Genomic DNA, 27,866 nt, shown 5'->3' on the forward strand with positions numbered 1-27,866 from the left:
CATTGTTTGATCTCATCCTGTTTTTTTTGTTGTTGTTTTTTTTTCCTCTTTCATAGATGGGTGTATATGAGCTCCGGTGGTGGATGGCAGCAACGATCACATTTAAACTGGTAAGTTGAGTCTTCACTGAGCCTCACTTCCTGGGCTGTCCTGCAGGTGGAAGTCACACCCACTGCTGTGCACCCACATCTCCGCTCCCACTTCACCATTCCTGACACGTTTTGTGTGATGTGACCAAGCGACAGATTGTTGATGGCCACTTCACCTTACTCCAGTAATACCCTGAGTGTTTTTTCCAATGTTGTCTATGATGTATGTCAGGAGACTACATGAAGTGGCTTACAGCGCTGGCATGACCTATTTTTTTTTTCTTTAACAGTGTCATTGTGAGGTCTATGCCAGCTTCTCTAATGCTGCAGAGTCTTGATGCGTGCCTGTGAAGTGAGCTTGGAGCTGTCTGTTTAGTCAGGGACGGCTAAGTTTAAGACTTGAGAGAGGCCATGACTTTGACTTATCTGAAAAGTGGATTATAGATTAAAATGAACATGTCTCTTGTCCTATTATGGAGTGATGCGACCCCTAGTCGGTGATTATTATGAGGCAAATAACCCTCAGCGTAAGCTCCGCTTCCAAATAGTTCATCCTCATTTGACCTAGTTTTCTGAAGCCACTTGTGAGGATACTTTTATATTAGAAATGTGTATTTACCACTAATGGTGTGTAAATAGGGCTCTGCAACATCGAAGCACAGGTGCAGCAGCCCTCCCCTCCTTCCCTGCACGGGCCCCTCTGAATGAAAATATATCAAGGTTGTAAAGAGCATCCAGTTGCTCCACTGTCCCAGTGCTGGCGCTCTGTTACCTTGGGTGGCCCCAAATGCCTCCTCCTCCTCTTCCTCTTCCTCCTCCTCCTCCTTAGTAAAACAGCCCCACCTGATGCACGCATCTGCTTGCCCACTCATCTACGCCACAGCTTGGTGGAAGTGGGTGGTTGGCAGGCATGGAGTGGGGTTGGTGCTGCAGCCAATAACGCTGCTTATCCTGACGACACTGAAGTGACTTGATGCATGCAGTCAGCCAATCACAGAGCACTGCAGCAAAGACAGCAGTAGTAAAAAATAAGAGTAAATACACTGAGAACTTAATGGGCTTCATGCATTTTTCAATGTCACAGCAGTCCGTGTATGGAAATTACAACACTCAAGAAAACATATGTTTGAATAAAAGGTGAAACCACATATGAATTTGGTGCTTGCAGAGATTTAAATTTGACATTTTGGCTTCAGTCAGCTAAGATGTTTAGAGGATGAAAAAAAAACCATCCCAGTATAATAATATAATAGTTTAATAATCAGCAGCATCTCACCCAACACACGCTAATCACACCATTAAGTGCCATAAACAGAGAAAGGTCTCCTCCTGCTATACGGGGCTGCCATAAACCTCCCTGCGTACCTTATAGTTGTATAACTCATACATCAAATATATGGAATGTCTTGCCTGGGATGAGGCTTGTCAGCGTCAGTGCATGTCAGGTTATTTACAAGCTTTAAAAAGCTTATTTTCTTGTGTGACACAGCGTGGCAGCACTTTCTTAACAGCTGCAGACACATGCCAGACATCGGTGGGCAGTCGCGGGGGACTTCTCTATCAGTGTGGGCTTTTAATCTTCATATCACTCTTCTCTTAGTGTCATTATTCCCTCATGTAATGAGTTCATGATGGAACAACATTTCATATGAGTTGATGTGTGTTAGTGCTGGTTGTTGGCTGTGTTTGAGCAAATCTTCTCTTGGAATGTATTTTATGAGATATTAATGTTGTAATCTGTTTTCATTAAAAAAAAAACATGGTAACACTTCATATTTATGCCACAAGTTGCCGCCGGAGAGTAGAACACCTGAGTATAGTCTGGAGACAGAGAATTCAAGAAGCTTTCTCAATGTATTAAATTAGGATGATCAAACCACCACCGTCACGTGATTGGAAATCTATTGTGTTCACATCAAAATCATACTTAGCTTCATTAGTGATCTCATTAGCATATCCCTGTAATTACTTAATCTGACAGGGAGGTTATATTTATATTCCCCCTCTAGGAGGATATTGTAAAAAGTCACAGATTTCAATTAAGTTTGGTTAAATGAACAAGATTTTGTGTGTGTGTGTGTGTGTGTGTGTGTGTGTGTGTGTGTGTGTGTGCGTGTGTAAAACGCAAGAACCATGTATTTATCACATCATAACAGAGGAAGGCTCATCACGATATTATGCAGTCAATATTTTGTCCCATCCTTTTTCTTGGAAAAAAAAAAAAAACAACAACTCTTGTTTTCCAATGATTGTAATAAATTTGGTTAAGTTTCCGATTTTCTAATCAACAAAAAAACAGTATTTCAGCTTTTGAGAATTTAAAATGAATTTGTTAATTGGACTTACTTAAATAGTGAATGAGATTAGAGCTTTGTTTCTGAAGAATTGTCATTCATTTGAGGAAATTTCCCCCAACAGGCTCCGTAGGTGTGGTCTGTCAGCTAAAAACTGGGTGTGCAGTAGGAATGTACTGTTTTTCCTAATATGCTGCTAGAAGTGATGCAGTACTCCTTTAATAACTAAACATAACATTGTGTTACCGTCAAGTGATGGCATTTTGTCCATTCTGTGTCTTGAGACATAAAATTTGCATCGATATGCTGTATTTTCCATCTGGGTTTGATTTGGTGATACTACATTATTATTTTTTCGAAGGGTTATTCAAACCTCAGCTGGGATCGCAGCCACATAACTGAGATTCTTACTGCTTTTTACAGAAATGTCTCTGAATTCTCGTGTCACCACCGCAACTCACAAGGACCCGAAAGAGAAACAAGTAACCACATATTCCCCCTCGCCAAAGTTAGACTGAGGTATTATCCTGAAACTGAAATGCCATGTAGTTTCACTGGCTGAAAATATCGGAGATGCGGGCTGTGATTTAGAGGTCTGCTCAAGGTTAAATGAAACATCCATAGTGTTCTAAAAGACAGTGAGTCAAGGCTCTGAAATGATAACATTCCTCTTTGAGTCTCATGATATCACTGGCAGGTCTGCAACTGTTTGTTTACGGCTTCATTATGCTGATCAGCTCATGACGAAGCTTTGATGGAAGGTGATTGGTAAATGTGGCTTTTTTTAGGAGAGAGACGGCAGACCGTCCCTTTGACCACTTCTCTGCAACTGTCCCTCCCTCCCACCCACCCAGTCTCACAGTTTAAGTTCATGACACTGAGCAATGTGTATAAGTGTGTGTTTTCTCTGTTGAGGTTGCTCGTGTGTGTGTGTGTGTGTGTGTGTGTGTGTGCGCGCGCACGCACTCCACACTGGAAAGGCTGAGAAACATACGGTAAAATGTGGACATGGGTGGATCTCTGGCGTACGCCCTCACCACTACACAAGACAATGACATGGAATGTGTGTGTGTGTATGTGTGTGCGTGCGCGTGCGTGCTTGTGTATGTGTGTGTGTGGTCGAGGATATGAATCAGGCTTCAGAGCTTTCGTGGTGGAAATGTGGTTGAATGACTGGTCTGTTTCATGTGCAAACCACAAGTGAAAGTGCAGCTGAGTCATCAGATAAACACAGACATAATATTACAGGAAAACCAGAGTGGCATCCACACACACACACACACACACACACACACACACACACACACACACACACACACACACACACACTCATCGTAAAAATTAACACACATACATAGTTAGATGATTGCTGAAACTGAGGATATGTAATTGCTCATAATGACTTTTCACTGTTCTGAATCATCAACAACGGAGTTTAAAAAAAAGGACAAATGTGAGGAATTTATTGCTTTTGAAACAAAAGCAGCTGTTCTATAAAGGGACAGTCAACAGACGGTGTTGATTCACATGTCTGAACTAGTGACCTACAAAACAGAGCTAATACATAAAATCACATGAAAGGGTGGGGGATTTCCTTAAGGTCTTAAGGAGACTAAGAATAATTTTTAGAGGTTTTACAGTTATTTAAAATTAGAAAAATGGCTTTGCGTCTGTTTTAGAAAAAAGGGTTATTTGTGCTGTTTTATTTCTATTTAGATTTGACGTTTTATAATATTTTAGTATTTCAGTGATGGAGTTGTTGTGCCCTTTGGAGATCGGCTCTCTGAGTATTTTTGTTGTGGATATTGTATTTTAGCTCAGTCTTTTATAGGAATACATGCACATTAATGGGTATCCAGCTGGTGGTCAAAAACTCCCTCAAACATCCAGGAGATTTGCAATGTGTGCCTCAATTCTTGAGGATCATTAGTCTGGTTTGAAACTAACTGACCACCCTTGTAGCTTTGTTGATCCCATCCATAAATTCAATCCCATTATGATCATGATTATATCATGACACTTTTTTTTTTTTTTAAAGAATAGTTTGAAAATCAAATCAACTTGTCAGGGCTTAAAAGTCGACAGTCAGAGAACGACATACAGTTGTTGTCTGTGCTTATTTAAATGGAATCAAATCATGAGCTTAAAGTTGAAAATTGAATCAAATTTTACATTTCAGGATGTCAAAGCAAAGTTTCCTCATAGCTTTTAAAGAGAAACTACGAAATAGAAAGCTCTTAGACAGACATCTGCCAAGGGGATGTGACACCATCAGATCCAGATCATTTCCAAAATCAAACCTACCAAATGTAATCAAAATCCATCCACAACCGTATCATGATAACAAACCTCCTCGGTGGAGGTTCAAACTAACAAAGAATAAGAAACATAAATAATGAGTTATCCATATTTAATATCCATCGTCGTCTTCTGCTTATTCCTACACATTAAGGGTCGCGGGGGGGCTGGAGCCTATCCCAGCGTCAACGGGCGAGAGGCGGGGTTCACCCTGGACAGGTCGCCAGTCCATCGCAGGGCCAACATACAGAGACGAACAACCATTCACACTCACAGTCACACCTACGGTCAATTTAGAGTATCAATCAGCCTCGTCCCCAGTTGCATGTTTTTGGATGGTGGGAAGAAGCCGGAGTTATCCATATTTAATATAAATGATAAAATAATAAAAACCTAATACCGAAATGAGCAAAAGTAGCGGACCACTCTGACAATCTGCCTCCTGTTTGAATCGTCAAGTGTTGCTGTCATCGTCCTCAAATACAGCATCCTTCAACTCATCTCATCAAGAATCAAGAACTAGAAGATCAGGCGTGTATACGATTCAGGTTTGGGATCTACTTTGTTGATGAAAGAGAATTTAGAAGCTGTTACTCATGAATTGCCATGATGCTGGTTTGACTTTGGCCTGCTGTCAGTGAGCAGTTTGTGACTGAGATGCACAAGTTAATTGCCATCCTCATTTTTTTTAGAGTAACGAGAGGCATCTCCTAGACTCAGATCATGGGCTGACCTATTCCACCTCCACAGCAGACATGTGTAACAGGCGGGTTATGTCTGCGTAATGTTTGGCCTTTCCCAAACCAGAGTACTTTGCAAGTTGTTTATTAAAATTACTTGGTGACGCAGCTTCCAGAGAGGAGTAAGAGAAGGCATGACCACAGATGATAGACGCTACGAGGGTGCAGTGTCGGTTACATCACCCATAGGTTTTTAAAGCGAGACTTTCAAGCCTGGTTTTGGGTTTGCCAACCCAAATTTGGGCACAGAGGAGGCAGCCTGCTGAGACGAGCACACTTAGATGAACACGAGTGAGTATGAAAGGCTGAAGCCAGTCACTCAAATAAATACACTGTAAAAAATTTGCCAGTCAGGTATTTCTGACTTTTAATCCTTTATTTCAGAGAATCTTCTGATAACTGCAGTCAGTGTTTACTTCTGTAATTTTAGTCTACATTTACCTACACTACAATAACTTCCTCATTTTCAATGCGCCACGTAAATCACTCCTGTCATTTGAATGTTTTCTACTATATTTTGTGTCCTATTGTGCAGTTTAATGTGTTATATTTTCCACCACTCTTGCACCATTTTCTACCATCTTTAGTTACGTCCACACTAATATGAATCAGGTTTAAAAATAAGGCTGAGAAACATTAGACATTCAGTCGAGTTAGTCCCATGATTGCCCAGCAATGCGGAACACGATTGCTCGTATCAATTAATGAATTTTTTATCTGTTCAAAACATACCCTTAAAGGGCTATTTTTGCAAGTGCTTACTACTCTTGTCAACATGGAAACAGACAAATGCTTGCTTTATGTTGATGTTTTTTAACTAAATAACCAGAGGCAAAACAATGACAAATATTGTCCATACACCCTTAGATGTAATGCATCCAGCATGAACATATACTCACATGGCAAACTAAAGCGTAACAGGCCTGCTGCAGCACACAAGGACATACTCACTCAATGTAGAGCGCTCACCAAATGTTATTTTTAAAGCATCACCTATCTCGATGCATCGAAATAACAGGGATATAAGACATTGTTCTCCCCCTGTATGTCTCCCTCTTCCCCGTCTATGACACAAAGCAGATCAAGTGTGGCAGGAAGCTGGACAAAAAAAAAAAAAAAACAGCACAGCATCTGGTGAATTTTCAAAATAAAACACCCAGACAGACTCTTGCCTGTTAATCAGAGCACTCCAGTATCCATCTTTTCAGCTTCAAGTTATGAGCTTGTGCCTACACCAGAGGTAGTTCAGCCAATCAGCATCCTTTAAGGAGAAAATAGCATAGTGCAGGTGTGATAACAGTAAGACGGTCTGTTCAGAACAACAATGAAGCGGTTCAGCTAACTTGAGAGTATTCGTTCTTTAAAAATAAAGTAAAGAGATGTCCTTAAGGTTTTTGTCCTCGGAAAATATGTTTTCCGGCCTCTACAGACTGGCTTTGGGCTCTATGTAAGTTTGTTGATATGAATTAATATGATAGAGGGTGATAGACAGATGGCTCCTCCAATCAGCTGCAGAGTATTTCTGCAACCAGTTTCCACTGAGGATATTCAAGATGGTTCTGTGTAACAAGAGATCTGTTGTGTCAGGTAAGAGAGCTTCATCTTGAAATACACAGAGTAGACCTATTGATTTTGTCTGTGAGTCATAATAACCAGAATGATTAAAACTGATTTAAAAAAAGAAACAATTTTACAACATTGTATTATTATCAGGCATGCTTGGCCTATCTGGAACATGGGCGGAACAAAATCACGTTTCCGTTGGCTCGGGGGGAGAAACAAGCCCCCTGCTGATCAAAGTAATGCACTGTTACTGTTGAGGTAACAGGACTTCTGAGTGTTGTCCCATAGTCTCTCTCAACTCTTCAGCCAGTTACATTTTCGTTGCTTTGTACAAGTTATTGTTAGGTCATCAGAACAGAATTTGTGTTAGTCTGGGTTAAATACATCAAAAAATGGTAGTGCAACAACAAGGAATTTTGGATTAGTTAGTTACTCTTGCTGTAACTTAATAGCCTTATCTGGTATGTGTATTTTGCAATAGCCGGTTTTGAATGAGCAGCATCTACCGGGAAGCCTCTTGTGGTTCCAGCAAACTGAGGTGAGAGTATAAAGTAACTCCTTTCCTCACTGGTCTGTTGTAGGTGTTCAGTAATTAAATTATTTTCTTTTGATACGATTGCATAACTCTACACACTGACATTAATCAAGAAAAAAAATGAAGCGAGCAAAGTGTTTTAAGAGGCTTTGTAGACTCTCCCATGTCTGTTGAAGTCTATCTATTAGGCCAGCTTCTCTCTAAAGCTGGCATGGGTCTTGTGGCCAAGCACACCATTAACTGGGGAATTAGAAACCCTGAGAAGTTGTTAATCACCACAGTCATTCACATTCCACATAGGCTCTACTCTGCTGCGGAGCTCTATGTACTGGGGATGAGGCATGGTCTGGGGGAAGTTGGGCCAATGCTATTGGACCCAATAGTCTTTAATTAGAGGGAGAGCTTGGCAGGGACTGATGGAGGAGAAAGGCTCTCAGGATGTGAGTCCAGGGTGAGAGGGTTCACACACAAAACACTGGCTTTTCATCACTGCATGACTCACTCAGTTTGTGACTATAGTGTGGTGTTCGTTGTGTGTGTGTGTGTGTGTGTGTGTGTGTGTGTGTGTGTGTGTGTGTGTGTGTGTGTGCGTACATGACAGCGTGTGCGTGTGTATCTTACCTCACTGCTCAGGCATTCCAGTAGAGAAAGTGGTGTGAAGTGAAAGAGCGGCTCTCACAGTGTGGGTATTCATGGATCTGGCCCCCATGAGCCGGTCCGGGCTCCAGTGTTCACAGACAAAGCCTCTCCAGCAAGACCCAGACACACTCACACAGAAAGGGACCAAAAAGAAGGAGAGGAGGAACATTGGAGAGGGGGAGACAAGGTAACAGGGGAGAGAAAATGGAGAAGGTGCAGGGAAGGGAAGGAGTGGGAGAAGGTAGATGTGGCAGACGAATACAGGTATGATGGCTTTTCAACAAAAAAGTGGACCAACCCACACCTGCTCTGAACAGAACCAGAATCTGTGTTGAATTGATATTCAGAAGTGGCGCTGGTTTATTAGGTCATTAAGTGACTCCTGCCTTTCTGATTATTCTGTGTAAAATGGGTTTTATCTATAATACCTCTCATCTGTACTGTAGCCTCACTTTAGTTATATTGAAGGCACTTGCACACCCACCGCCCTCCACCAACCAGAAACCTACTCCACTCTCCCCCTGGGGAACAGGCTCCACCCTCTCCTCTGAGCTCAGCCAATCCTGTTTCTGTCTTCCAGCGCTCTCCCCTCCCTCTAACACTAAGCCAGCAGCTTGAGCTCTTAGGATTCCATGAGAGTTTCTTCCACTTGGCCGTCCTGTCACTGTTCCCCCTGCCAGGCCCCTTCCCTCGATCGGGTAGCCTGGTTCACTGTGTCCTTAAACAACCCGTGTGCATGTACAGGAAAGGGGCCCCAACGTGGGGAGTCCCATCTCGAACTCTTAGTTTCAGGAGAGACAGACTCGCACTGGAAAATCTCCCTATTGACATCTTTTTATTGGTGAACTGCAGGGTGTCGTAATTACCAGTCGTCATCGTAGTCAACAACAATATTACTGTTGCCGATTACATATTCATTCATTTTAGTTTATATATAAAGATACCAATTTCCTGAAAGAGACTTTATTATGAATAAGGATATTAGCTCAATTCAGAATGATCTGACTCTGTAGGACAAGCAGACTTCATACTGTACTTATCCAGACTTTTGAAATTGTTCCTTGGTACTGGAAGGTCTTGCTGACTTAGTGATACTTTTTACACGGTCTCAACAGTGTAGTCAATATAATAAGAAATTATTGTCTCATGGAAAACTGTTTTGATACTTGAAAATACTTATCGGGTAGTTGGGGGTTGAAGAAGGCAGAATTGAGCAAGTATGTATTCATTTTTTATGGTTTACTCTAGTTTAGCATCTACATTCCGTAGAGTATATAAAACAACGTGGACTCTGCTTTTGGTTGGAGAATGTATGCAAACTGGGAGAAAAAGCATCCTGCTAGCACTGAATCAAATGATGACACCAAACACATATAAAGACCGACTGGAGTTGTATTCGTTCCTTCTTCCTCCATATTCACAAGCTCCACTTACACACCAGCTTGTTCACACCCTACGAGTTAGAAAGCAGTCATACAATCGGTGCTGTAATGAGGAGAGGAAACTGTTTGTTACCCATCTGATAGCTGATTTCATAAAATGAAGTGTGATGATGACGATAATGATATATTTCATGAATGACCTCATTAGTTCTGGAAAAAAGAAAAGGATAAGAGTCATGTACATTATCCATTGTCCTGCTGTTGTGGAACGAGGTTGAATCTTTCTTTACAGTTCATTGACAGCCCAGGCATGTCTCAAGGCTGAACTCTCTGACCTGGCACCGTGAAGTTAGAGCCTCCAGGTGGATGCTGGGGCGGAGGCGGCCACCAGTGGTGGTGGGTATATATGTGATCCAGTAAAGAGGGTGGCGTGATATTTTGTAACGCATCGCATAAATTCAGGAATGACTCAAACCAAAAATACAAATCGCTCATCAATCATTGAACTTTGTCAACTGCAGGTGAACCACGGCAGCTCAATTTCAAAGCGCAGCCCAACTTGTGCACTTTTTACTTGAATCAGTAGAAAGCTGCTGAATAATTGAACATTAAAACCGCAGTACAAACATTGTCATATGGCTTTATGATATCTTTGACTGGTGATGCCCATCAAATCCCTGGTGAACTTGAGGCCGTGACCTCAGCATCTGCCAGCAGTGGCAGAAGGAGGGGCAGGATTCCACTGAGTCACACCTAGACAGATGCTCTGGAAGATGAAGTCTCTTTGGTGAAGCCGCACTGACACTCACTGCTCTGACTGAAATCTCATTGGGCAACATGAGTCATTAGAATTCATCCTTGACCTTGACTCAAAGTTTTTGGCTTTGAGATGCACAAGAAAGATTAAAAGCTGACTGTTTTACATTATGACGTATTGGAGACTGTATCTGGATTCTGTTTGGTCTAAAACTTAATGAAATGTTTGCCTTGATGTTGAAATATGTCACTCTTCAGCTGAATGTCTCTCACCTTGTGCATTAGGGTCAGTGTATCCTATTAGGGACGCGAATGACACAGGTTTTTGCTGGTCGATCGACAGTTTAGTCGGTTTACAGGCCTTTATATGTTACATGTTAACAGTAATTACTCAAACCCCCAAAAAATCAATAAGGTCAGTGCTTATTGATACAGCTAGCAGGTCCTATAAAGCAACAAGGCATTTTTAGTGGCTTAAAGATGTCTTTGTGTTGGTACTCATACCGCAGCAGCACCTTCCTGTGCCTCCTCATGCTGAATCCCCCTGATTCTCCAGACGGAGGACGAAGAGAGAAGAAGAGAGTTATTTACGGCAAGTAAGACACTGAATGGGCATCAGTGTCTCATACATCCAAACATCAAAATAACTGAACTATCCCTTGAAAGGATACTCACTGACGGATCACGAGCTTTCAAGTACTTCAAGGGAACATGGTCATTTACTCTTTTAGGCCCATCAACACCTCCTCATGCTCTCGGTGTACTTTAGTAGGTGGCTTTGTTGCTTTGTTTATTTGCAAAAGCGTGTGTGTGTGTGTGTGTGTGTGTGTGTGTGTGTGTGTGTGTGTGTGTGAGGGATTTAAGTATGATAGTTTATGATAACTGAAGCTGTGGAAAAAAGTGGAGATTGCAGAAAGTCCTAGAAAATGTAGTATTATAATGATGAGGCTTATCAGAGGCATCATGCAAATCTATTGGTGACATCAGAGATGTGATGTCATTTTCTTTCTGCATGCATATCTGTATTAACTTTGGCTTTGAAAAAAAAAAAACCTTTAAATAAAAAAATATATATGTAATGTTGACTTTATCATAAGGGACAAAAAGAATTACCAATCACACTTATGGACAGATACCAAGATTAGGATTTCTGTAATTATAGTATTCAATTATATGTAATTACAAATAAAGTAGATATGAATATAAGATAATCCCAGGGATCATTTAGGGAAAACCTTTAATGTTACAACACTGCATCAGATCAATAGATTCCCCTCAGGCAGGTTTCCTCTCACCATTTTCCCTTTGAATGATTAATAAACCTTATTTATTCTTAGTCATATTTCTGATTATAAAAGCATTTCCAGCACATCTAGTTGAATTCAGCACCCCTCAACTTTTAGTATGATAATGTCTCAGTGCTGATATTTGTCTTTTCTTACATTTTATTATCAGATATGAAGTATATAGATTGGTATAGATATTCCCTTTTTTATTCTACCCACTCACAACGTAATGTTTAATTTCCTATCCTTTTTAAATTCCCTTTGTCATCAACTTCCACTGGTATTTTGCATTTTTAAACATTTGAATTTTGTTCAAATAAATTATTCATCTTAATAGGATTTAGTCTTGATCCCCAGAATCATTCATGATTAAGATGGGTGATAATAATTGATTTTCATGGAATGTTTTACTAGGCTTTTTGTTCACTTTTACATTTTCATTACTGCTGTTTTAGGCCTACGTATAGGGCATATTTTTAAATAATTCAACACACATTTTTACTCTCAAACACAGCTTTTAGCGTACTATTTACGTGAATTAGTATCAATTTGTTTTTGCTGTTATCGTGTGCACTGATACATGCCAATTTGAGCTGAGCTGGATGTATGTAAGAGAGGCTTTTTGCTGCTTCCCTTCCTGTGTGTTGAAATATCCTTTGCTGCAGACAGTCTGGGTTGCAGAGATGGTGGATGGTGGGGGGTGAGGCAGCGGACATGGCGGCAGGCCAGAATCAATTGGCAGTGTAATGAGATGGCCTGGTGCCAGGTAACCATGGAGCTACCCTCTTTGCCTGTCTACCAGTACAGAGTTCAAAATTAAACTGAATGAATGGGAGAGAGAGAGAGTGAGGAGGGAGGGAGGGTAGGGAAATAAGGGGGTCTGGAATGGCAGGAGTGGAGGGTGAGAGAAAGAAATTGCTCGAGAGGAGGGTGGCTGATGAGGCACTGTGGGCAATTTTGAAGCACTGCTGTAAAATTTAACTTGAGCCCTTATTCTAGAGAAGGAAGATGGAGGGGATCAATCCACAATCCACCCAGGATTTCTATACTTTTAAATACCTAGAAATGGTGTTTCTATCCCTCTGCATATTGCTACTACAGAGTACCCTGCCAGATTACGGTATAAAAAAAGAGCAAGTGCTCTTCAAAAAAAAAAAAGGTACGCTCCGTGTGTTCTCTTTCTCCGTGTCCATGTGGAGCTGTCTCCTTTGGCTGATGGCATTAGTTTAACATCCTTAAATCTCTGCATTTCTTCGCCCCCTCCCTCCCCTCCTTGTCCAACATGTTCCTGTCACGGAAGATGTTTTAATATTGAGCATTTGGCTACATTCTAAAGTGATTTGGACAAGCCAGTGGATCCAGCAGATAAATAGAAATTAAGCAATTAATACAGCAATTAGAGCTTATTCTTCATGCAGCCCCACCCCTGCTATGTCATTGTGCTTGCTCTTTTCTCAACCTCTTCTGCAGAGCTTCTTTGAGAAGCAGTGTGCCACCAATTATGGAATAGATTAACATGTATCGAATTGTGCTGTATCTAAATGTCATGAAAACATTATGGTATTATCACAATAATCATCAAAGTTATAAAATACCACAATTTAGACTATAGATTTAATGAAACCTTATATAATTGTCAGAAACACCACAAACAAAAGCAGTTGTTTCAGGTTTAATTGGTTACATCTGCCTGGAAATCACTTTAAACGTCTCTTTCCCTGCAATTCCATGCATTTACAGATTTGTTGGAGATGTGAAGCTCCTGCACATTGTCGATGCCTTGATGTTTTGGGCCTCGGGCTTTTACATCAGGTAAAACGCATAAACTGGATTTTTATTTAGTCTCGATTTTTTTTTTTTGTGTGAGGAGTTCTTTCACAGTCAGATTTTATTATCCAGCCACCTGTTCCTGGAGTGCAAGAACTTTAAATAAGCGTTTCCTGCTGGGTGTTAATAGGCAGAATAGGCAGAATGTTAGAACATAATAGTGATGGGCTGCAACACAGTTTGGGTTCTTCCAAGCCTCACACACCTCTCACCAGTCTGCTCACCGTCTCTGCTTACCACTAACAAACTCAACAGTGGAGTTGAACCTTAGCTGTGAGAAAGAATATAACGATCTGGTCGGTCACATAAAATGCATCTCTCTTGCGCTGAGTGTTATGACCCAGTGAGCATAACATAGCTGCACTGCAGTCGCCCTGTAAGCCAAAGTTAGCATAGCAGTTCATGGGCAGGGTAGCTAAAGCTTTGCTCACTGCAGGCCTTGTTCTCTGGTCCTGTTGTGTCTCTGTTTGACTTGTAAAAATGTGTTTTTCTAAGTTTTAGAAAAAAATAAAAATAAATCTGTTGATAAAATCTGTAGAGCTGTGCTGCGGTCGTGGTCCGCTCTGACCATGATAAAAACTGACAGCAATGTCAGTACTGAAAATAGTTATTTCACCATGTTACTATGGCAGATCTGTCATACTTGATTATGATAATGTTGACATGGGTAATTTAGCATTTTATAATTTTATTTTTTTAATTACTTTCCGATAGATGTGACAAGAGGAGCCTTAAAGATTGGGTTATAACATCTTGTAGATTAGTTGTGGTTGCTGCTGTTGTGTGTGTGTGTGTGTGTGTGTGTGTGTGTGTGTGTGTGTGTGTGTGTGTGCGCGCGCTTAATTCTTCATAAGACACAATCCATATATCAGTAATCAGTTAAGATATTGCCTTCTTAAAATAATCACCTAAGTCATCTTTTCAAGTTTTTCAGAAAACACCAAAAAAAAACTTGAGAAAAAACATCCTAAGGAGTTGTTTTAGGCAACAACAAAAAAAGTCCCAAAAATGACTTGGGCAATTATTTTAAGAAGGTGACGATGTGAACAAAATACTTTTTGAAGAAAATTAGATTTTCCCAAGCTGTACTGCTTTGTCTGGCCATCAAAAACTTCAGTTAAGCTAAACAAAGATTGCTTCTAAATTTTTGTCTCCAGCCACAAACATGCCATTGTTTTGTAACTCAAAGCCAGCATCTTAAACCGTCTAATGAATCTGTCCAAACCTGGTTTACACAGCCGAGCCAGCCACATATCACAGACTGGCCAGACCCGGCTGAAGCGAGCTACCAGTTTATTTAGCAGAGCTGCTGTTGTAGTCGAGAGCATGACAGAACCTGCAGGTTGTATTTTGTATTTGTGTTGAACGAGTTAGGGTTCAAGCACTCTTTGTCCTGATACAACCTTTCCCTTCTTATGTTTAGTAATTAGTGTTATTTAGAGGGAGAGTGTGATATATTTAGTGTGGCACCAGTAGTATCAGTACAGTAAAAAGCATGTTCAGCATGTTCCAGCACTCTCTGTTGTAATGGCCCCGACTTCAAGTGCACGTTGAGAGAGACGAGACAGTGGGCCAAGATGTCTGTAGTGTGGATTAATGGGGAGGACTGGAGAAAGGGTGCCGCAGTTGTGCGTGAGCAGAATATTTGATAGGAAAAGCGAGAGGAGGGAACAGTGAGGGACAAGCAACTGTAAGAGATGGGTGAGATGAAAGGAGGGAAAGATATAAAAATGGACTGAAACATCAAGAACCAAAGATGTGTGGATGAAAATGTACAGTAATAAACACTGCTGTCTGTCTCGTGTCTCCCGCTGGTGCTTTATCTTGCTCCCTTGTCTGATTCGCCTCTCCTACATAGCCCTTTATATCAGGATACAATCTACATGCAAGACTTCCTCACAGACAGCTGGAAGACACACCTCATTCATGTTCAGTCCCAGACAGTACGATTGCACAGAGAGGATCTCCAAAGACAATAGAAAAACGAAAAGAGACAGCGAACAAAGCACGGAGATGCTGAAGTAAAGAAGATGTGGACACACCTGTACCTGTATCGCTCATTGTTCTTTTAAGAAAAGACTCACTAGTAGACGGATGGGTGCACCTGATGTCCCCGTGTATTCTCTTGGTTGCTTGTGTGTATGTAACCTGCTCTACATACACTACAATAATATTTTACGATCGCATAGGTTTTCTAATTTAAATTTATGATTAAGCAAATTGAGTAGCACAATGTCACAGCTCCATCATTGTCTATTTATATGAACACAATTATTAGTGTGTGTCAATCATACTCAAGCGTTTTTGACAGCTATTACCTCCATCCAACTCTGCCCCATGCCTCAGCGCCATTGATGTGATTTCAGTTGTGTTTGCAGTTTAAGTTAATTGTGCAAGCTGCTCGGATAAGAGAACAAACAATGACAGACTGGACTGTGGGTGGTTAAGTCATTATTAACTGTAATATCCAAGTAATTAAAAGCAGTCATTTACAGCGCCTGACCCCTGGGATCCTAATTTTCCCCAGTAATTATTCCAAAAATGCATTGTGATATTTTCTAAAAATGACAATAGATAGGAACCAAGTCAGAGAGGAACATCAGTGGACATGGTGGGGAGGCGCCACCTCCCCAGTGTTTTTTTCCACATTGACAAGTATAAGTTTTTGTACAAACTGGCTAATTACCAGGTGTAGCTATCACTCTGCTCTTCATCATAAACCAAATAATTAAAGGGATTTTTGGTATGCTTAAAGTGAAGTTGCATGAGATAGTCATCCATAGATAGTCAGTACGTCCTTCAAAGCAGAGAATCGTTGCAGCTCTGCAGATGGATACAAAAACTTGTGCATATCCGCAAAATGAATACCACCAATTGCAAAAGTAAACCGGTTAAAATCATTACGAAAAAAAGTGTACATGTGAGCAGATATTGGATCTTTTAGATGGGTGTTAATCTGTGGGATAGAGTCTTTTCTGTGACCTTGTCCTCAGCAGTAGAATTACAGCCACAAAGCTGCTCTTGCCTTCTCTGCGGGGTCGACACGCCGACCTACCTACTGAGGGTGAGAGCCTCCTCTGGATGACGACCTCATACAACCCCTCTTCAAACAATTTGAATTTTTTTTTTTTTTTAAAGTGACATTCATAATAAAAGACGAATTAATTGTTGCGGGTTTAGAAATGAACACCACCGCACGCCAATCGCGGTCTTAAGGACAGCACAGACCACCGTAAAGGAAGTGATCAAATATCGTTGACAGATATTTCAAGATGTCTGTCAACGGTATTTAATCCTTTCCTTTACGGGGTAGAGTTTTACAGTATAAAGCCTGACTTTATTAAACCTGATTCTCAGAAGCAAAAATTCCAGCAAAATTGAAGCAGAATGGTTTTCCACTCCAATGATGGGAGGAGTTATCTTACTTCAACTGTGCCTTTAATACAGCGGTAACAAATCTGGCACTTATTAGTTTTCGCGTGGAAGCTACTCAGTGCAACCACAGTCTGATCTGCTGGTCATCCAGTATTGCCACTGGAGATGTTGCAGTGGATTTAAGGGGTACCTCACATTATTAGCGAATCTTTTCTTTAAAGGGTTTAATTCATAAATTGTATGCTAGGAAGGGGAGGAGGACTCTGTGAGTTTCGGATGTTGTGTGTTACACTTGTTTAGGTTGCTGACCCCATGGAGAGCAATGGTGTCATCTTGTTGCTGGAACCGAGTGCCTGCTACTCAGACTTCAATTCCACTGCTCTGTTGGACTGTGTTTTTTTGTCTTGACATGATCATTTCTGATGAAAAAAAATTCCCACTATATTTACCTATTGTTTACGGGCCATTTTCTTCCCCTGACTGTGAGAATGGCTGCGAGGAGATACCTTAGATAGAGGCTCTGGGTCGTGCCCATGTCAATTGCTCTGTTTTCTTCCACCTTCTGTTTTAGAGAGGCCCTTGTCTACAACGGCATGGTGACAGAGTTTCTGGCAATATCCCGAAAGTCAAATCTGTTCATTTAGATTCAAGTGGTGACCATGAGCCAGACAGCACCTCATTGTCATGCTGTGGTGAAACCAGGAAGCAGGACACTTCATATCTTGTGCCCAACATCAGTCCTTCTCCTAAAATTAACACGCTTATGTGGAAGAATCCAGATGTGTGGACATACGGATGGACTGGATGTTAATATGTTGAAGAGCAGAGCAAAAACATCGACTTGACCCGTCTGCAGAAGGATGAATTTGAATCTGCAGAAGGCGCATCCTGTGCCTTCTCTCTTTGTATTGGATGATGGTGACATTCAGTCCCAGGTACAATCACTGATGCCAAGATATTGGGGTTTTTTTCACACGTCAACTGTCAACATTTGAAACCGTACCAAAACACATTTCTCTCAGTACTGATACCACCCATGCCAGCTGCGCCAATTTTCTCTCATTCACTTGGACAGTGAGTTGACACACACCACTGCAGTACTGTGCCACACAGCCCCGCCTCCTAATGCTGTATTTGTGTTGTCACCGAGCAAAACTCAGAGGAGTGGTTTGTCTCTAAAATGAGATAGCTGCTCCACCGTAAAGGTCACCCCTTCTTAATTGTTCCTGGGCTGAAGTTGTTGCCAACTTTGTGGTTAAAACCACCTTCATTTAATCAGCAGGGGACCAGCAAAACACAGCAGAGCCCACCTGATGCTTTTAGTGGATCTGCATCCATATGTTAGTTATAAAAGAATCCAGTGGTAAACATTTCTTGGCCATAAACTACAACCAGCAAATGGAACAGGAAGTGCAGCCTTGCATATCTGCTGGCTATATGCAATAATGAAAAATATTTGGTTAATGTAAACCTGAAACTCAGATCCACTGAGGGGGCTGCAGCAGCTCTGTTTTATTACAGATGTTTATTTGTACTATCACTCACATGGATCTTGCAGCAAATGTAAAGCCATCATTCCCTCGTTACCTCCAGTCTTGTGTGTTGTGCATAATCTGTGCTTACTTGCACCGTGGTGGCCAGCTTTTATACGTAATGCCTGCCTTTAACAAAAGTCTTTAAAATTCTTAAAAGATTTTTCTACACCTGCCATTGAACCCTTGAAGGCTAGCAGTTCTTCACAATCCTAAAAAAAAGAATTCTTTTTGTATAACAAGAGCAGCTAGACCCAATTGTGCAGCAGGTTTTTTTTTTTTTGGTCGGCTCAGCTGGTGATAAATCAGTCCCTCTTCGGTCTCTATACCTGCTTACCTGCCAACATCCAGTGGCCCAAAGCTGTGTATTCTGAGAAGAAAATAATACCTTAATGCCCTTTTGAGGTTGAGTGACACAACATGCATGCCGGTGATCCCTTAAACACACCACGTGTTTGTCACGTTAGGAACTCGGTGTAACCCGCTTCAGTTCAACAGTGCTATGAAACGGCCTCTGAAACAACCATTAAAACGATTAAAAAGAAGTTCCTCAAACAGATTCAATGAAAACTGATCATTATCATATTCAAGAAGGGAAGTTTTACTGCAGGGGTGTTGTTTTATGCTGCTTTTCTTTATGTAGAGATGTACCTAATAGATAGGCACAAAAGAATATTGCGAGTATGATAAAGAAACCTCAGTGTTTGTCCTTCAGGTTTCAAAGTTAAAATGATCCGATTGTCTGGACATGTTTCCTGTGTTGAAATAGATCATACATCTAGTTCAGATATACACATTTGTCAGGAAACAGCCCGAGGCTATCATGGTGTCTTCATAATGGCGGCCCGCTGGCGACAAACCTCTCACTTGTTCTTAAAATAGCTCAGTGGTAGACTTACAGTAGCGTCCATCCATTATGCTTCTCCTGTAAGTGGGCCCGTGAAGGGCTGGTGTGTTTGCATGTGTGTGGATGGGGTGGGGGTGCTGGAGCATACGTGGGATGGTTGTGATGGGCTAGTCTGGGTAACGTCCAGGCCAATTTTTTTTTTTTTTTTTTTTTTGCCCATCTCAGAGATTTAGTGTATGTATAAGTGGAGTTTCCCCACCCTTGTTTTTTTAATGGGGAAAAACAAGGATGGGCTTAAATGAAATGCATTCATGTCCCCCTATTTTCTCCCTTTCAGCTGTAAAGATGATTAACTGACTTTGAGCCTTTGCAGGCGTGTTATGTATGTCTTGTGTGCGTTTAATTTGCAGTTGTGGCTCGTTCTCCAATTTCATCCTCTTCTAAGTGATTGCATTTTTCATTTGCAGTCCTTGTTTTAATCATAAATTTAGCCTTTCGGGTAACATGAGAGTAGAGTAGAATGCCAAGGAACATACTGATACTGATTAGTGCCATTGTGTACAGATTGATATATTGAGAAAGACACATGCAAGGAGGCCATTTATGATTTGAAAGGATTTTTTCCTCTTATATTTCAAAAGTGAATGGCTATGGAAAAGAACTGAAATTGAGGGTGTAATGAGCTGAACTATGAATGTACACAGAGTAAGCAAACAATGACATTGGGATTGTGCAGAATTTTGCAGGTAAAAAATCTTAATGCCGCGTTGAAAATAATAAAGATGAAAAGTAACTCAGCCTTTGACATCTAGATTTAATATCTCCATGTAAACGTTTCTTAAAGTGCTCCTGCGAGGCATTCAGGACACGTTAAAAAAGAAAGAGCGCAGAGCATGAGCAGAGTGACACATTAACACAGTCAACAGTGTGGCGCATCAGGATGTTGCCATGTGACGCCACATCAGCATTTCTTGTATAAAGTTGTAGCCTTCTGCTGCCTGTTGGGCCAAGTAAGAGTTTCTTATGGACCGACAGCACAGCTGTACACCATTCGTCCACTCTGAATGGGACAAAGGGCATGAGTGAGGAGAGGGAAATGGGGGAGAGATGCTCGCTGAATCGCCCAGCCCTCCCCTAAGCAGGACGGGGAGCACCACTCTTCCTCTCTGTTCCTAGCTGCTTTCTCCCGGCCCTCAGCCATTTTGGAGAGAGGAAAAAGTGGCTGCTTTTTCTCTCCTTCTCTCACTACGTGGCATAGCTTTGGAAAGGCTTCGACTGCTGAGCTGTAGCGGCAGAGAAGACGCACTTTACAGCTTGGAGATAATATGTTTGCAGGGAAAAAATTCTGCTGCGAAACTATTCCCTTTTTTTTTTTTTTGATTAATTTTTGTTTCCCTTGCATTCAGCTGCTAAGCCTCTCTCCTCTTCGCTGTGCACTTTCACCCATGCGCTCTCCTTTTCATAATAACTTGTGCTCTAGTTGTTGTTTCCTGATCCTTTCCCCTTGTCTCTTTTTAAAGTTATATCGTTTCTCCATTTTATTTTATTAGATTATTTGTTTTTAAAGACAAAGGGATATGTCCAAATTTTGGCAGCAATAAGAAGAGACAGAGCTGCAGCCAAGGATCCTGCTGGGATCCAAAAAAGCCAAGCAGAATGAAGCACCAAAAAAAAAAAAAAAAAAAAAAAAAAAAGAAAACACCACCCTTTCCTTTGCCTTGTCACAAATTCCACTTTCTCTGTAGCCAGCCCTGCGCTGCGACTCCTCCTCATCCACATCTTACCGCATTCAACCTTTTGCCATTTCTCTCTTGCCGTACCTTTTTTTTTAAGGCGATTTGAGGTTTTTGTACCCCGGAAAATGGGGACTGGACAACTGGTTAGGAGGGCGTAACAGGGAGAAACGAGGGGGATGTTATTTTCTTACTTTTGGTTGTTATTTCGCTTTTTGTTAAATGTTACTGTTATTGAATTGTTTTGTTTTTTTTTGTTGGGTTTTTTTTTTTTGTGCTTGTAGATTTAGTCTCGTACGTGTTGTAAAGAGTGTGCTTGGATTACCACGTGTTTGGAAGTGGGTGGTTTTCTGAATGTGTGTGTGCATGGGTATCTTATCAGTGAATGTTCCTGTTCATAGTCTCACAGTATGTTTCTGATGTTCTGTTTTTTAGGTTTCTTGAATCATAGTGAAGCACTGGCCTGTACTGGTCCGCAAGCCTGTCGCTATCTGATGCCTGTGGACATCTGACCAGCAGTGTCCAGCGTGTGCCCTATTGGTATGTTGGCTATTTACAATACCTTTGTTTTTTCTTCTTCTATTAGCTCGGCTCTGTCTAGTTTCTCATCTGCGCTACATAACCTGTGCCTTTTTTGATGCATGTTTGCAGATTTCACACAGAATATTTTCTGTAGTTAATGATAGGTAGTAAGGTGAACAAAAAGCAGAACTATTACGCAAAATGTAAGATGTCTTTTCCGCAAAAGTTATTTAGAAACTGCTTGTTTTCTCTCTGGAATGAAGATGGGAATTATATATTTATATTGTATTCAGATCGTCTGATGTTATTTCACAGCCTCATTTAATCGTTTATTTTTACTTACAGTTGTAGAAGTCACCTTTGCATCTTACAGGGTTTTTTTCGTCTACACTTTTATGAACATTTTGTAACGTAATGTCACTTTTTATTCATGGTCAAGTATTTCATGAAACAAATTGTTCTTTTTAACGGCACTTGTTGAATTAATTCATTTATCAGTTACTAACACTGGTTTGTGTTTTTATGTCCCGCTGTCAAGCAGCATGCAGTATTTCATTCTCTCTGACATTTCAAAAATAAATGTTGACCTCAAAAGAATGTGATCAGTAGGTTATACAAACCTCAGTCATGTCCTCGGGCCTGTTGACTGCACCTTGGATTTATTTCAAGGCTCTACTACATATGATGAATACATGGATAGAAAACATGTTTTAGAGTCGCAACGATAGGACCAATCACCTCAGTTTTGTGAAGAGTATTATTTTATTTCTGTCTCAGTGCTGTCCTGGATTATTCCTTAAATATCTAAAGGGTAAGTATTAAAATAGAGCTCGGTAGCATTAAGAGAAGTGCTATGTTGAATGAGTGGAGCTTCTTGGTTCACACAGCAGAAATGCTTTCCATGTTTCCATGTTTGGGGGTTTTGGGCCACTTGATTTGCTCCTGAAGGGGTGATGCCAGCTGCCACAAACCCGTAGATCCGAACTTGTGGTGACAGGCTGCACAAGCTCGTATCTATAGGTATGTGTCTTCCTGGCAAACACAACACCTGACCTATGCCTGTGAGAAAAAAAATGACTCGCTGAACATAATCAGGTTTCCACCGGATAGTTACACAGAAGGAAATTACAGTCTTCTGCATAGGGAAACTCATTTATTAGACCAATGTCTTCATGCCTGTGTTCCCATGATTAAACAGCAGCGACCTTGATGACAGAGAATATTGGGATACAGGATATTCTCTGCCACGTTTCCCATCTATACGCAGTGACCCCACCCAAAGTAGCAGGATTAAGCTTCAGTGCATCACGATGTGATGTGATATTATAAAAAGGAATTGTCAAACAGTTTGCTGTTGTGTCTATTCATATATCTGGGTGAATTAGGTCATTGGGTCATTGCTGCATTACTGTGGTGAGGGCTGCTTCATCTATAAGAGTTTTACAGTCTATTTGCATTAAATATATTTCTCAAGTATATCGTTAAATCGGATAGCGAGATACAAACATCCTCGTCTTGTTTTGGTTTCTTCTGTTTTCTTTCCAGACGTTGTAATGACGATCTACAGTGAAATGTAGAAGGCTATCACTATTACATTTACTGTGTTGCTTTATTTGAACAGCCATGCTGCCGTTTCCTCCAGTGTTCCGCAGGCTGAGGTAGTAGGTTGTATAGTTCAGAGTGACACCACAGGAGATAACTGTACAGCCTCCTAGCTTTCCCTGAGGAAACACCACACACTCTGAACTCTATCTGTCACTAAAAAAAAAACAACAACAACACCAATGAAGTTATATGAGCACCGCATTTATCAGTTGGTTGTAAATGAATTGTTTTCATATCTGGTGCGTTTCTATTTTGGCTCTAAAATAAAAAAACAACAACAAAAAAAACAAACTATGTTTATTTTCAGTGCTTCTTCTAGAAGATTTCACATTTTTACAGGAAGATAAAAAGGGTGCAGGGACTAGAATGAGCAAACACAGCATTATGAGTTGCAGGAACGACAAAAATGTAGACAACAATCATGGAGCCGAGGACAGTTGGGGGGGTGGGGGGTGTTCGAAATAGGGAGAGAGCAGCAACATGGTGCAGCAGCGAGGTCTGTGGGCCACTTTAATGAAAGAGATGCCACCGAAGGGAAACACCATACAGCCACAGGGGAAGAAGTCTGTCTTGGCAGCCAATTACGAACAAAGTTCAGTTTCACTTAACCAAAACGATATATTTCCTCTGCGCAGCCATGTGGTAAGGACACTGCTGTGATCAAAAGAGTCTGTAACAACTTTCCTTGCATCAAACCAAGAGATCCACAGACCCCCATAACTCAACGTTGGCTCTGACAGCAATGAAAAATGGCTTGATGTAATGCTTTATTAGAGCCGTATTCAAATGACTTTCTTGAGCTTTGTCGCAAACCTTATGACTTTTAGCTGACTCTTTTTTTTTTTTTAAACTGCATAGCTTTGATCTCTGTTGGAGACTACATGCAACTTCCTTCCCTCATAGCCGTTTTCTAAACTTCTACTTCAAGGTTTTGGATCCGCGGCTATGTGTGCCACTAAGCAGACAGGGACATACAAATTAAATGCATACGGTCAAGAAATAAGTGCAGCTAACTTGAGGATTTTGTGTGGGTAACATTGTGGGGAGGGGGGGGGTAAATTATTTTATATATGACCTATATAAGCCCGATCGTTTTTGGGTTCGAACTGATTTAATGAATAAAAAGAAGTGCATGGTTGCAGCCCTGCTAGGGAGAGGTGGTATTGTATACTGTACAGAGCGTGTGCTGCTGTGTGCAGATGTGTAGAGCAGGGAGTGGTATGATGATGAAAGACTGTTTCCACTTAAACTCTTCGTTTCTGTCCCAAGGCCACCGGGTTCGATGGAGGTGGGGTAGGGAGCTCTGTGGGCCAGAATGAAGCAGGGGCCCTCGGTATGGGGCAGTTTTTGCAGTACAAGAGAGAGCGAGCAGTCATTTACAGTCGACAAAACATGCAGTGTGTTTTTTCGGTGCATTATTGTCTGTGTGAGGTATTTGTTTGTAGTCATGGGGAAATGTGTACAGCAGGAGGCATACAGGAACTCTCCCTAGTGACCCCACCACCCCCCTTATGGAATCTAAGTGTAGGTTTTTGTCCTCATTGAAAATGTCTATAAATAGTTGTCTTTAGCTGTTCTAGTGTCAGATCAGTGTGTGGCCAACTCAAACTGTCAGCATCACTAGAGAGGAAGTGGAAGTGAAGAAAAGAATGTTATAAAAGTGAGATGATATGGACGCTGTATGTGCATGTTCTTTTTAAAAAAAAACAACAACAAATAAACAAAAAAAGACCAAGGAGTAAAGATGAATCGAGCCAAAACAGGACAAGTCTCTGATGGCTCACGCGTCAGAAATGTATAAAATATAACTTGGGATTTCCTCACTGAGCTGAAAACAAAAGAGAATAGTCTCACAGAAATGCATTAAAGCCAGTGGACGCATAGAGGGTGATAGTGCAGGACCACACAGGGCATTTTCCTGCTGTCAATGATCTCTGCCTATTTTGTGTTGTCCGTCAGAGGAACCCTGTTCCGGTAATTCCCTCTTCTACCCATTTGTCTCGCTCTCCTACCATCTTGTCTCCCGTCCCTTTTCACGAGGCTTTTTTGCTGCTTAACAGCGGCTAATTCTGGTAACATATAAGACTAACACACCAGACTTCCAGTTACATTTCCTTTACCGCTCCCTGAACTTGTACATTTTCTCTCCTTTTGCGCCCTCCTTTTATCTTTCAGTCTTGTTCCCTTAGTTCCCCGTCATGTTCCCACCCTCCTTCTCTCCACGCATGCTGTAATACCCAGTCACTCACAGACACAGAGGGAGTGAGAGACAGGAACAGAATACCGGACTTGCCGACTGGAGAAGGATTCAGATTTTTTTTTCCTTTGTTAAATGAAAAGGAGCTTGAAAGGAGGGATTGTAAGATAAATGTGATTGCCTTTCTTTACCGTCTTTCCTCTCCTCTGCTACCGTGTGCTCTTGTTCTCTTTGACACTTTCTCCCTCCCTCTCTACCTTTCCTTATCTCTCCTCCTCTGCATATATCAGGCCTTTAGAGTCTGAGTGATTTCAGCTGTGGGAGGAAATGAATGGATATTTATTTCTCTTTCCCCACTTTGCTTCGGCTGTATCGATGCTGTATGTAACAGGCAGAAGGGGCAAGCAGAGGCTCTACAGTTTCTCTGCCCTGGGGACCTGAGCCTGCAATCTATGAAGCATGCAAGGCAGAGGAGGGAAAGAAAATACACAGGCACAGACAGAGAGGTGTGATATTGCGAGACTGAAGCGCCGAGCGAGATCAGAAAGAAAATGTGAGACAGATGGAGCAAGGAGACAGACAGAGAGGGGAAGAAAAGATGGGTAGTAGTGTCATATGGAGAAGAGGGGTGAGTAGCAGCGGGCAGAGAGACGACAGCAACAGGCGTTACACATTTTTTCCTATTATTCACTACCGTAGCTGTTTTGGCACTCTGTGTCTGTTTTTCTAACCATCCCTGCGAAAATGTTACGATAATGTCAACTTCCGTTTGTTTTTTAAGTCTGATTTAAGCTGTGGAAAACTCATCAAAATGCTGAAATTGTGGGCGAACCTCTACTTTATTGGATTGTATGTGACATGTATGTGTGTCTCAGTGGGTGGCTTTCAATTTAGTCAAGCTAGCTGAATACGTTTCAAACTTTTTCTTCTATTCTTTACTTGCTGTCTTTGTCTCTCTCAGGCATTTGTTCTAGCTCTCCTTCACTATTTATCGTGCCTTTGCAAAAGCAGCACAGACACATTAGCCTGCTGTGGGTTTTTCTTTTTTCTTTTTTTTTTTTTTGCTTCTGCATGCTGCTCTTCTACTGGTGCCTACTGCAAAGCATCTTTTTGAATTCAACTAAAAATAGCTTTTGCTTTATTTGTCTAGAATTGCTGCTGCTTTTCCTGCTGCTGCTTCTCATCTGTGGCTTTTTTTCTAGCATAGTTCCTAAATTTTACTGAAAGTCATTCGTACTCATTTTTTATTTCATACCTAAATTTGCTGTTTTTCTTGCTCACCTAATGTAACCCTCGAACCTCGACTGTAATCTCTCTTTCTCTGCCTCTCTCGTCCTCTCTCTCTGGCTGCACATGGTATAGTCTTGCATGTCTGAGCAGCAGACGGCTAGACAGCAGCAATCTGCTACAGCAGCCTCATGTGCTAGTCCGAATCATCCATTCAACAAAGCCTGGGCAGGCAGCTCTAAAATCTCGTCCTTAACTTTGCTCTCCAGCCTCCTTTTTTTCACACAGATTGCTCTCTTTTCATTTTGTCTGGCAGCATCCTCTGCTCCTCTGCTAGGCTGAGCGGCGGAGACATACAGAGAGGACTGCGGCAGCCTCCGTCACCACGGTCAGCTGGGTGAGTTTCTTCTCTCCTTCCTCGCATCTCATCACCCTCCCAGCCTCCTATTCCTCCTCCTCCTTCTCCTCTTCCTCCTCCTCCTCCTCCTCCTCCTCCTCATCTCACGGGCAGTCAGATCTCATTCCGTCCACCAGACGAATAAGCTTTCCCTCCATAAAGTCAGAGCCGCATGATTGACAGGTGTGGTCTCAAAGGACTGACAAGCCTGGCATGTCTGGAGATGGGATATCTCACAGGAGGAATGTAAGTGGTAAGATGCTTTGGCTTTTTCTCTGAAGGGGAGGGATTTTTTTTATATCTGAGTTAGACCCTGGCAGTCCGTTCTCAGCTTCTGCCCTTGTCGCTTGACTGGTGCTGCTGCATGGAGACGCGATTGGTCATTTTAAGTGTTTTACATGACGACCCAATGCCTCAGTCGAGCCAGGCTGTGGCAGTGACAGAGGAGGCCAGAATATGCCGAGGCAGAGTCATTCTTATGAACGTCATGTGATAATAAAGTGTTGTCTGTCTGGGTGTGTATGGTCATTCATTGGTTACTACAGTAGAAGTGTGTGTTGTCAGTTTCTGTGTTACAGTACGATTTTCATGTGCTGGTGATTTACTGCGCGTATCGGTATTTAGAGCACCATGAAATATATTATCTTTTGCGGTGTTATGGATGAATTCATGTACGTGCAGTGGGGTAATGCAGACCCCAACTAACTGAGACCAGGCTGGACTTAGTGGCAAAATTGAGAGGTAGAATACAGCAGAGCACAAAGCCAGGGAGAGAGGAAGCTGCTATTGTCTCCTCCAGTCTCAGTCATGGCACCCGAACAGCAGATGATCCCTGTATGTCGCATAGGAAAGGCCAGTCAAAAAGCAATCTGTACCTCTCTCATTCCCTGAGACCCTAACTTGTGACGTTTTGCTGTGATGTGCACGGGTTGGGTTCTTGGGAGCTGCGAGGGGCACTCACACATCTCTGAAATCTAAACCACAAAAAAAGAGAGAGAGAGAGAGAGACTAACATGGCGGAA

At 41.6% G+C, this 27,866-nt stretch overlaps 1 long non-coding RNA gene across 2 annotated transcripts in view; it reads left to right on the plus strand.

Moving 5' to 3' along the window:
• Nucleotides 1-27,866, plus strand: part of LOC147248822 (uncharacterized) — a 61,303-nt gene that overhangs the window by 23,443 nt on the left and 9,994 nt on the right. For both annotated transcript variants that reach the window (XR_015109265.1, XR_015109266.1), the window contains 3 exons: nt 57-110; nt 21,332-21,436; nt 26,764-26,844. This is a non-coding gene — a long non-coding RNA (uncharacterized LOC147248822). The remainder of the gene's footprint in view (nt 1-56; nt 111-21,331; nt 21,437-26,763; nt 26,845-27,866) is intronic.

This window comes from Aulostomus chinensis, chromosome 15, assembly GCF_037954235.1.
Source record: "Aulostomus chinensis isolate RoL2024-O1b breed Wild chromosome 15, RoL_Achi_v1.0, whole genome shotgun sequence".
Classification (NCBI taxonomy): Eukaryota; Metazoa; Chordata; class Actinopteri; order Syngnathiformes; family Aulostomidae; genus Aulostomus; species Aulostomus chinensis.